Below are 11,448 nucleotides of genomic sequence, written 5' to 3'. Positions count from 1 at the left end.
CCAAATTTAAAATAAATCCCAAAACTTTATTGTGGTCTAGCCTATACCTGCCCCTGCCCTCCATCATTTACCACCCACCCCACCCTCAGTTCATTACCCTATAGCCATATAGACCATCACTCAATATCTTCAGGACACAACTTCTTTCGACCTGACAGTAACAGAATATTCTATTCCCTCTACTAGAAGACCTACTAACCCAATCTTTACCTGCCCAGCTTTTCCTTATAATCTAATATCAAATGGGTTGTCAATTCTTCAAAGAGGCATTCCCTGGCCTACAATCCAAATTAAATCTCCACTGCATCCTCTCCTAAAAACAAGTATTCTTCTACTCCAGCTTTTATGATCAGGCATGATTACATACTTGTTAGCATATTTCTTTAAAGTCAAATTTACCATTGGACTATTAGCTCCAAGTAGGAAGTCACCACCACACCCCAGTACCTGCCTGGGATCTGACACTTAGAGATTCAATGTATCTTTGCTGAGAAGAGCTGGGCAAGTGGAACATGTGTTTTTAAATTCCAAAACAAAATTAATACCTAGCATCTCTTGAGAACTTTGTAAGAAACTAGTTTTACCACCTTTATTTTCATTTATTTCTGATAAAAGTGGGTTATCATTATCCATCGTTTATGAGAAGACTAAAAAGAAATTAAGTGACAAAAAAATCAAGATAATAAATGAAATTTCTAATAAATACAAATAATAAAAATGTTGATGCAATACTTAAAACCAAGCTTCAGCAATAAATAAAGTTAAATTTTCCACTTCTAGTTTTTAGCCCATGGAAATTACCCACACATGCAATATACACACACATAGGCACACACTACATACATATACACATAAACCAAGAATATATCAGACTGCTTTCTCTATGAATTATCTTTTACAGTGATACAAAAAACACTCATCTAATAAGAATAGTTGTAGCAAACAACTTCCTAGAAGCTAAGTAACAAAATTTTGTAAATAAGCTTAAAATAATATGAGCACTTCCAAAACAGAAATTTCAAATAGTCAAAGAAGACTCAATTTTGCTAAAGAAAAAGTTAATAACACAGAAAATAACAAGCCTTCTCACTGCCCTCTATTTTCTCTATTTTGTTGCCCAATTGACGATGATGATGATGATCTATATAGTCTGAGTAAAACTCCCAGCTTTAGGAGCCCAGAAATATTGGGCAAACATACGTTTTAATATTTTATGTTTGAAGAAGAACAGCAACTGTATTTATCCCAAATAACATTTAGACTGTTCACTCTCAGAAGGATTTTACTCTGAATTTGACTTTAGATTTCAAAAAGAGCTGCTCTTCACAAATAGAAAATGGGGAATCCCTTGTGGCAACAGAAAAATTCCAATGGAAAACTTTTATCATTTAATTTCTGACTGAAGTAGTTTCAAGTTGACAACCATTACATTATTATAATATGAAACACTTTATCACGTGATTGATTTTCCCTAAAATACCTAAGAAATATCTAAGACATTTAAATTTTTCCCTGGAAACATCTTTCAAACACCCTAGGTACTGAGTTTTCCATTTCCACCACTTAAATAAATAGTGTGTGTGTGTGTGTGTGTGTATCCATAAGTGTAATAAAAGTGAGCTGCAACTCTAGAAATGACAAAATTATTTCTCTTGAGATGAGATGTATCTCAAAAATGTTTCAATTAATATCACATATAGTCTTATCATCTTTAATATTTCACAGTCTATCCCATTCCTTAGAGACTGGCATCTTTTCATAAATGATATTTCCCATGTCAGGGAAGGCAAAGCTCATGATGAAATGTTAACAGTTTGACTACAGTTTCAATCACTTCTGGCTTCTCTTCTGGAAAAAGGAGGGAATCAGCAACCATTCTGAGGTCATTCATACGGAGGGCTTTTCTTCCCCTAAGGTTTGGTTATTTTGCTTGAACTCCATGTTAGCTATGAACATCAGCTAAATTTGGGGTTACTGAATTTTTAATATTCAGTATTAATATTCAGAATTAAGAATTAATATTCAGTATTAATTTGTTCTCTTAATTCTTAATATTCAAGAAATATTCAAGATTTATAAATTTCAAGGTGGTTACAATTATATAATATATATAATTATATATATATATATTATATATATGAGAGAGAGATATTAAAGCCCCTTGAGGGGTAGTGGAAGGGGAGGTGGGTGGGGGGATGGGGTGACTGGCTGACAGGCACTGAGGGGGGCACTTGACAGGATGAGCACAGGGTGTTATACTATATGCTGGCAAATCGAACTCCAATTAAAAAAATACCCAAAAATAAATAAATAAAGTCCCTTGGGTTTATTTTTCCTCTTAAAGAATTACTATAAATTTAGATTCTCATTTAGTTCTGGGGAGAAGATCTTCTAGCAGTCTCCATAGATTTCAATTTTGCCCCCAAGGCTGCTGAGACCTCTAGGGAGATCAAGTAGCATCAAATGAGACCTAGAGCTCTTAGATTAATTTTGAACTCAAGATCACCGGTGTCTCCATCCTCATCCTCAATCTCTTCAGCTCCAGGGAGCCAGAGTCCATGAGAAATGGCAATCCTTTCCTTATGACATGATTCCATAGGATGCCTTCTTCTATCCGTGTGTCTACAAAAACAAAAGACACCAGATAACCTGAATCACTAGGATAGTCCTAATCTTGTGTATTTAACTGGTCTGATATACAGCCTTTCTTGTGCTGAAAATGAAATCATATAGCACAGTCACAGACTGTGGGAGAAAAAAAAAATGCCCTTGAATCCCTTCTCATGCTAGGACATTCCCTGAGATCTCACCTGAAGTGTTTGTGGCTGGTTGTATCCAGGGCAGGGCAGGCCATATAAGGTTTCTGGGAGCCTGTCTGGGTGAGAGGTCAACCTGTCCATTCCCAAACAGGCTTTGTTCTCACCACTTCTCTGCCAGGCCCTCTATTATGCTGCCCCAACAATTTGAGTTATTCACCACTGAGGAAGTTTTATGGGAGAAGAGATCCAAACTGCAAAATAGGAACTTTTTTTTATCTTCCTGGTAGGAGTCTAAAAAGAATGGAATAAAAGGATTTTCATTCAAAAACATATATCAAAGGGTAAAAAATGATAGAATTTGCTGAAACCTAATTTGAATAAAAACACTGCATGCCCTTAGGGAAAAACAATCGTCCACTAGTATATCTAGTAATCTTCTAGCAAAATGGCACATAGTGGGCACTCCATAAATATTTATTGAATAAATAAATGAATGAGTCTATGGTACAAAGAGCCTTTCTTGTTCATAACAATAAGCACAGTAGAAATCCAAATATTAAATGTTTTATATTGTTTTTAGCACTAAACCGATTTTATTGCTTCACATTTATTTGAAAATTATCGCACATTGAAATTATCACACATTGTGGCACAGATATCTCTTCTTTCCCTATGGAAAACCAGATATATATATATAGTTCAGAAACCATAAACATCAGTCTGAAGGCACATATAATAAATTATCTCTTACACACAATACCCTGAAGAAACAAAAAAAGAGAAATAAAAGTGTCATCTTTTATTTTATTCTGAACCTATAGGTTGATTTAATTAAGTGCAATCACCTAATTTCATTTTATTCTGATCATGTGGCCAAGTATATGTCATCACAGGAGTTATATGCCACTATTTAGAAGATATCCTCAAATATCTTTAACAAAATATTGATCAGTAATGGGCCCATTCTGTTCATGAAGTGACTATTATGGACTCAAGCTATACTCAGAAATATCTAAAAGATAAAATAAATTTAAAGCTGAAAATGAAATAGAGTTGACATAATTGTCAAAGTAACTGAATAGTCAACTTAAGAATGTAACTCACATTGAGAATATTCTTAGATATACTCCTATTTTGCTGATAATTCAGTAGAACCAAATTCCTACCATTTTTGGGCAAAACCAAATATTACCTGATAGCCTAGCAAAACAACCATAATGTTTCCTCCATAAATAAACCTTCCTATTTCAATCTTCGCACACAGTGTACTCTGCTTTGCACCAGTGACCTTAAAAGGAAGCAGTATCTCCCTAGTTTTCCATTGCTGTTTCGTTTCATGGATAAATCACTCCGAGAATGGCATGAATATGTAGAGAATTCCTGGCATGTAACTTGTTGTATGAACTCTTAAAACTTCTAGAAGACTAGACCCAGAATGCATATAAATGCCCTGAGACCTGTGTTCTATGTGCTGTGGCCTAAAATTCATTCAAAGTTTGATCATTATTTAGACACCATAGAAATTATGGTTAGTAGAAACAATACCCAGATACTACCATTTCCCCTGGGAGTACACCATGTCCCTCCCCCCACCTCTAATCCTTGCATGCCCACACCTATCCTGAAAACATTCATGAGTATAATTGCCTCAGCAACTTGGATCAGGTTTTTATTCCCCCCAAGTCAAGAATCTCTCTGCTAAAGAGACTGTTGCACCTTCTCCTTCTGGCACGTCGCATTCTCACAGTGGTGGGCTGAGTTTACTTGAAGTGATCAAAAGTCAAGGGAATTCCTAGAACATCAAAGCTACTGAAATCTTCGCATGTGTTTAGTTATTTGTTTGACTTTGTTTTTCCTGAAAAATATAATGGGGACCTACCAGTTTAGCCAGTGCTTATCTTGTGGTATCACACGTGAATAGGTTGTATAAAGGGTTTTTTTTTCCCCTCATTAAGTCAAATTCTGTGCTGGTGCATAAAAGAACTGCATGAATAAAACTCTAAAGGTCTATTCTGAGTTCCTGCCTGTTATGCCAGCAGTCACATTAGTCTGTTTCTTATAACTGGAGCTATTACATGACTTCTACTATTTCCCAGACCCAATCCTGATCTAAAGAAAGGGGCCTTGAGTGGCTCCAGTCTTATAGTCCACATGCTGTCCACAGCATGAAAATATCCTTATTTAAAATACACTACCTAAAGAGATGTTCTTGACATGTTATGTGAGAATGATAGCTGTAAGATTGGGTAAGTGTATAAATCATTGTTTTGAAGGGAAAGGAGAGAAAAAATTGAAATAGAGAAAAGAAGGTATTCGTGAATGAAGAGAGAAGATGCTATAAAGACGGTTGCATGGAAACAAAGATCCATTGAAATGTTCGCTATGCTGGGGACAGAATATGAAATAGAGGATGGAAACTCCAAGATAAAAAAAAATTAAATGATCTGACCATAATATGCTTTCTTTAATGTGAAAAGATAAGTGTTAAAGTTAGAATAATGCCTCCAAAGATATCCATTCTCTAATCACTTAGAGCTCATGAATATGTGGCAAAGGGACATTGTGAGCGTCATGAAGGGTACAGATCTTAAAGCAGGGAGATTATCCTAGACTACCTGGGTGGGTCCAATCCAGTCCTATTAGTCCTCCAAAGCAGATAATTTGTGTAGCTGTGTGTTAGAGAGACAGACATTAAGAAGAATGATTAATTGGGGTCTTTTTATCTTTTAGTCAAAAATGATATAGTACCATTGTAGAAGAATGATTCCAAGCAAGAAAAGGAGTTGACCCACCACTGCTGGCTGTGAAAATGGAGGAAGTGAGCCAAGAGCCAAAGAATGTAGCGTAGCTTCTAGAAGCTGGGAATGGCCCTCAACTGAAAACCCACAGGAAAAGGAGATTCCACTCCTAAAACCAGAAGCGACTGAATTCTGCTAATAACTCTAATAAACAGAGAGCAGATCTTCCTCTAGCTAGTTCCTCCAGAAAGGAGGAAAGGAACACAGCAGCCTGTCAACACTGATTTTATTCTGGCGAAACCTGTGTTGGACCTCTAATCTATAAAAACATAAGATAATAATAAATTTATATTATTTAAGCCTGCTACATTTATGGTAATTTTTATGGAAGCAATAGCAAAATAATAATAAAAATTATAGGATCTGTAATTATATTTAAATGGTGCCTTTTGAGTGTCCCCTCTGTTGAAAGCACTGTGCTCAGTACATATGTCCTATATCCCATTTAGCCCTTGCCATATGATCTCTATGTACTGCATAAACCAACTGTCTCTTTCTAAATATCTGTAAAAGCAGAACATGAGGGGAAGTACTGTAACTTGTTAAAATGGCCAGGAGAAATGTAGAGCACTGAGCGCCTGTGGGCCAGTCTCCTCTTATCACCCTACAGATCCTTCTCCAAAGTCCAGTAATCACAGCAATCTGATCACAGTGACACCAGACAGTCATGGCCTCCAGCTGTGGCTGTGAGTACCTTGGCTAAGCACATTCTGAAAAGGTAGATGCTGATGTTGCAGGTAAAGTCATCATTGAATCCACAGGTATTTTACTCCAAATACACATGTTCAGCATCTCTGCTTCTTGCTAAATTATAGTTTACATGAAAGGAGGAACAATATTGATTGGTTCATGATGCCATCTTCAGTGATTGGCTCATAGTAAAGGCTCCACAACCATTTATTAAAGGAATCCATGACTGGAAGATCTCTAGACCAGTATCCAATGGGTTAAATAGCAAGACAACAGACCAGTTGCATATGTGGGTTTTCTGATTTGATTCTAAGATTGGAACAAATAATTTATCTACAATGGTACTATATCATTTTTGACTAAAAGATAAAAAGACCCCAATTAAAAGTCAGTTGTTTAAAAATCTGGAAATTTGGGACACCTGGGTGGCTCAGCAGTTGGGCATCTGCCTTCGGCTTGGGGTGTAGTCCCGGGGTCCTGGGATCGAGTCCCACATCAGGCTCCCTTCAGGGGGCCTGCTTCTCCCTCTGCCTGTGTCTCTGCCTCTCTGTGTGTGTCTCTCATGAATAAACAAATAAAATCTTAAAAAAAAAAAACCCTGGAAATTTATAATCTGATGCCTCAAGAAGCTGGGAAAAAGAGTGGTTACGGGACTAGTTATTTCGGCTCTTGAGTGACATCCTCAAGGTATCAGCTTCTTTCTGTTTGTCTCGTCTGCTATCTTCAACATGCCACTTAGTCCTTTAGCTAGCTTGTCTTGTAATTACAGGACAGATGCAGAAGATCTAGCTTCAACTCCTCACCAGATTTAACTAGAGACAAAAAAGCAACTGAACTTTCTCCTGCATCTTTTCTAAAGATCAAAACATCTTTCTCCCCAGTCCCTTCAACAGAAGTATACCAACTGGCCACACTTATATCACATATCCCTGTCTACTAACTAATCACTGTCAAGGTACACAGACTCATCATGACAGAAACAGACTTGATGAGATTCATTCCCTGGGATTTGGATGGGGCTCAGACTTTCCTGGTGGCCATGGCCATCAGACTGCTAAATCAAATGAACTGGTGAAGAAAAAGTAAGGAAAATGGCTGTTAAATAAATTGCTGCCAAGAGTTCCAGGTTAAGGCAAAGACAAGTCTATACAGCTACTTTTCTGCATAGACCTCTAATTGCCAGGCTGATATCACACCTCCCCCTCACCATTCTGAAGGTCAGCAATCATGTTTGTGATACACAATAGTATACCCAGTAAGATATCCAATAGTACTTTCACTTCTTCAGCTCTCACTGAGTTTGGATTTCTAGGTGTGTTTTCTGCCCTGATGAGTCACAGTAAGTTATAACACAAGAGAAAAAAATGACTTCCATGCCACTCTTCGGATCACTAATCCAGAGAAGCCTATGACATAAATAAAATAATGTTGAAAGTTTGAGAAATCAACTGAGAAAAAGCAAAAAGTGTGCATACCCTGGTTCTCATAGGATATATTAAATTTGGTTGCCTGTTGCAGAGAAGTCTGTGGGACAGGCAAACATTCTTCCAGGCCCAAATACCTCACTGAGCCTTGTTTTTGTTACTTCAGGCCCTCTGCTGTCTGGTATTGGCACCCTACAATAGCCAAGAACCTAGTCAGCTGAAGAAGACTGAGAGACAAGCCTTGCACTTGAGCTTGGGAACCATCACTCTGTGCCTCTTTAGACTTGTGATAGTACGTGCCTTTCCAATGGGCTGTCAGTTTGATTCCTGAATTGACAAAGCAGCTGTATACACAAAGATCTTTAAAAAATCAAAGAGAAGGATCTGATCTAGTCCAGCAAGTGGTGACAGAAAACAGACATTGCTTTAGCAAAGAGAGAGAAAGAGAAGTATAGCAACAATTATGTGACAAAATCAATTAACTCACTTTGTGACCAATAACTGCAACACAAAAAAAGGCCAAAAAAAAAAAAAAAAAAAAAAAGGCAGTCACCATACAAACTCACAAATTAACACTGTAAATGATCCGTGCAGAAATGAACTTGAAGTTAAGTCTACTGGCTGACTGAATGTGTTGAAATAGCATATTGAGTTGGTAGGTTCCTTGGCCTCCGTTACACTGAATGCTATTGGGAAAAAAAGAAAAAAGCTGTAATTGATACCAACTCATCCTGTGATCTACAAAGCCAAAAATGTTTTGTTACCCATGAAATGTTCGCCAGGATTAATGTTCTTACTTCAATTAGACAGACATTTAAAAGATCAACCCCAGAATTAGAACCTGAGCATATTATTATTTACTGTTTTAATATCAATGATATAGAGCAAAGAGTTTACCTCACTGTGACTATAATGCTTTTTAAAACTGTGAGATGAAAGGGAAGAAATCTCCTTTAGATAGGACAGCAATGAAGGTGTGGCCACAAACTCAACACCATTCAGTGTCATCGTGGCTTTGCTTTTCTGATCCACACATCAAAGAAGCTGCTACTTCTCTCCTCTCCCAAAATGGATACCAGTACTCCCATCCCTCAGCCCAAAGCAATTCCCTACCCACAACATGGGGCAGTCTGAAAATGAGCACAGAAACATGTACTCCCGTAAGAAATAAACAAGAATCTGTGCAGTGTGCATGGATGTCAATCAAAAGTATCAGGAAAGGAAGAGGAAGTCTGGAGACCGTTACAGCCAATCAGATTTCTTATCTGTTTTTGGCTTCTTGTAATGTTTACCATTATAACCATTTGCATCCTTGCCGCATGACTTTGAGCTAGTTATAACCCTTTGACTATAACTTTCACTTTGACTTAGCTTTCTCATGTGTAAAGTAAGTAATAATATCTACATCAAGGGATCATTGTGAAGATTAAATGAATTAATATTTGTAAACCATTTATAACAGAACCAGGTAAGCACTACATGCGTATTAGCTTTTAATTTTAATCTAACAACATATAACTAGCTTAATCTTCTATTTCTCTAGTAAAGAGTTACTTACTACCATAAACAATGAAGCAATTCCTATCATTCTATTTCTTGGTACCTATCCTTTTCTCTTTGATCTTGGTTATTATTACATTCTTTATTCCTTTAAGTATTACACTTTTATTGCATTATATATTTACATGTTACTTGATTTATCAGCTTTAAATAATATACCACTGACCTCTGATACAAAAGAAACTCAGAAAATATCTATGGGGTAATTTCAGATTCACTGGGCCCACTGTTAAGTGGGCTTGAGTCAACCCTTCATTTATCACCCAATGTCCATATGACCCCACTTTGAATGGGGTATCACAATGGCATTCTGAGTATTGCAAGGAATAGTGTCACTTCAGAGCTGATATCCAATAATCTCTTAATTATTTGGGCATCTCTGTTCACCTTACATATATTTATCCATTAAAGACAAGAGTTTTCATTGGAAGAAGGCTGAGAAAGAGGATTTTTCACAATAGCTACTTGATCTAGGTATCTAAGACTGTATATTAAACAACTCTAAATTTAGGAGCTTAAAAGAACAAATAAATTATTATGGCTCAAATTTCTGTAGTTTGAATGCTCCAGTGGGTAGCTCTTAAGTCTCCCACGCATTATAGTTAAATAGGACTGAGTTGGAGACACCTAAAAGCTTGACTTGGTTGGCCATCCACAATGGCTTTCTCATTCACAGATCTGGAAATTGAATGCTTGTTGGCCTTCTGCTCTCTCTGTGTTGTTCGGTTTTTACATCATATCAGTCTCAGGGTGGTTACATTCCTTACATGGTAGCTAACTTCTAAGAGGCGAAAACCAGCCTTGTAGGCCAGTTAAGAGCTATACCTGGAACTGGCACAGGGGCATTTCTACCATATTCTACTGCTCAAAACAGTCACAGAGCCCACCTAGGTTCAAGAGACTCAAGAAACAAATTCCCTTTCCTCATGAAGGAGAAGTCCCTTGATGGGGGACGTCATATTGCAAAAGAGAATGTGGGTGGGAGATCTGCTGCACTGCTTGTGATGTTTACAGGATCCAGCTTCTCCTTCATTCCAGTGAACTTCCTAAAAATGTGAATGAGCAAAGAAGTTATGACTCCTTTGGAGGTTAAAGTCAAGTCTTAGCTCACTATATCTAAGGAGATTTTTTAATCATATAAATAGGTTCTTTAGGGGCTACCATATCCAAGAATAATAAAATAAATAATCCTTTGGCAAGATTAATTAAGAATAAAAGATAAAAGATACATCAGTGCTAGGAATAAAAGAGGGTGGATAATAACAAAGATTTTTTTTTTCAAATCACAAAGGAAAGGTAATGAAAATTTTTCTGCCAAAAACTCTGAAAATTCTGACAAACTAGCAAATTACCTGGAAAACTATAACTTACTACTCCTAACTCAATAATAAATAGAAAAACTTAACAGATTTATAACCATTTAACAAACTGAATCAGTAGTTAAAAATCTTCACTACTATCTCCCCACAAACCTTGCCCTAATAGTTTTACAGACAAAAGCTCTACCACAACTCCAAGTAACACATAATTTTAATGTTATGCAAACAGTTGCAAAAATAGAGGGAAAAAAGTAAACTTCCCAACTCATTTCATATAGCTATAAACCTTGATACCAACAATGTAAAAGATAATTTAGGAAAGGAAAAACATATGCAAATATCTTTGCTATAAAGGTAAAAATTCTGGAATATTAGAAAATAATAACCAACAGTGTCATAAAAATACCATGACTAAATATTATTCCATGAATATATGGATTACTACATTTTAGAAACTCTACTAATGTAATTTTCCACATTAACAGCTTAAAAGAGAAAAAACAAACTCAAAAAGCTCAGAAAAGCTTTCAATAAAATCTAACAAACCAGGAATAGAGGAAGCTTCCCAAATCTGATAAGGTGTACTTATTCCAAACCAGCAACAAACCCACACTTTATAAGCACTGTCTTTATAAATGGGAAATAGACAAGTATTCTCTCTGTCATTATCCCTCCTCCACATTGAACTGAGCATCCCTTCCAATACAGTAAAATAAGAAAAAGAAATAACATATGTAAAACCGCAAAAGAAGAAAAAAGAAATTGTCACTATTCACAGAAAATATAATTGTCAGCAAAGCAGAAAAGACAAATAATTAGAATTAAAAACAGGGACACCTGGGTGGCTCAGTGGTTGAGCATCTGCCTTCGGCCCAGGACGTGGTCCTGGAGTCCCGGG

General features: G+C 36.6%; 1 long non-coding RNA gene across 1 annotated transcript; it reads right to left on the bottom strand.

Moving 5' to 3' along the window:
• Positions 1-624: 624 nt before the first annotated feature.
• Positions 625-10,481, bottom strand: LOC140598988 (uncharacterized). The gene is made up of 3 exons (XR_012001525.1): positions 8,238-10,481; positions 2,811-3,050; positions 625-2,622 (listed from the first exon to the last, which is right to left on the bottom strand). It is a non-coding gene; the product is annotated as an uncharacterized lncRNA (long non-coding RNA).
• Positions 10,482-11,448: the final 967 nt, after the last annotated feature.

The sequence above is a fragment of the Vulpes vulpes genome, chromosome 5 (assembly GCF_048418805.1).
Source record: "Vulpes vulpes isolate BD-2025 chromosome 5, VulVul3, whole genome shotgun sequence".
Classification (NCBI taxonomy): Eukaryota; Metazoa; Chordata; class Mammalia; order Carnivora; family Canidae; genus Vulpes; species Vulpes vulpes.
The sequence above is the reverse complement of the archived record's forward strand: the minus strand, read 5'-3'. Positions and strand labels throughout refer to the sequence as shown.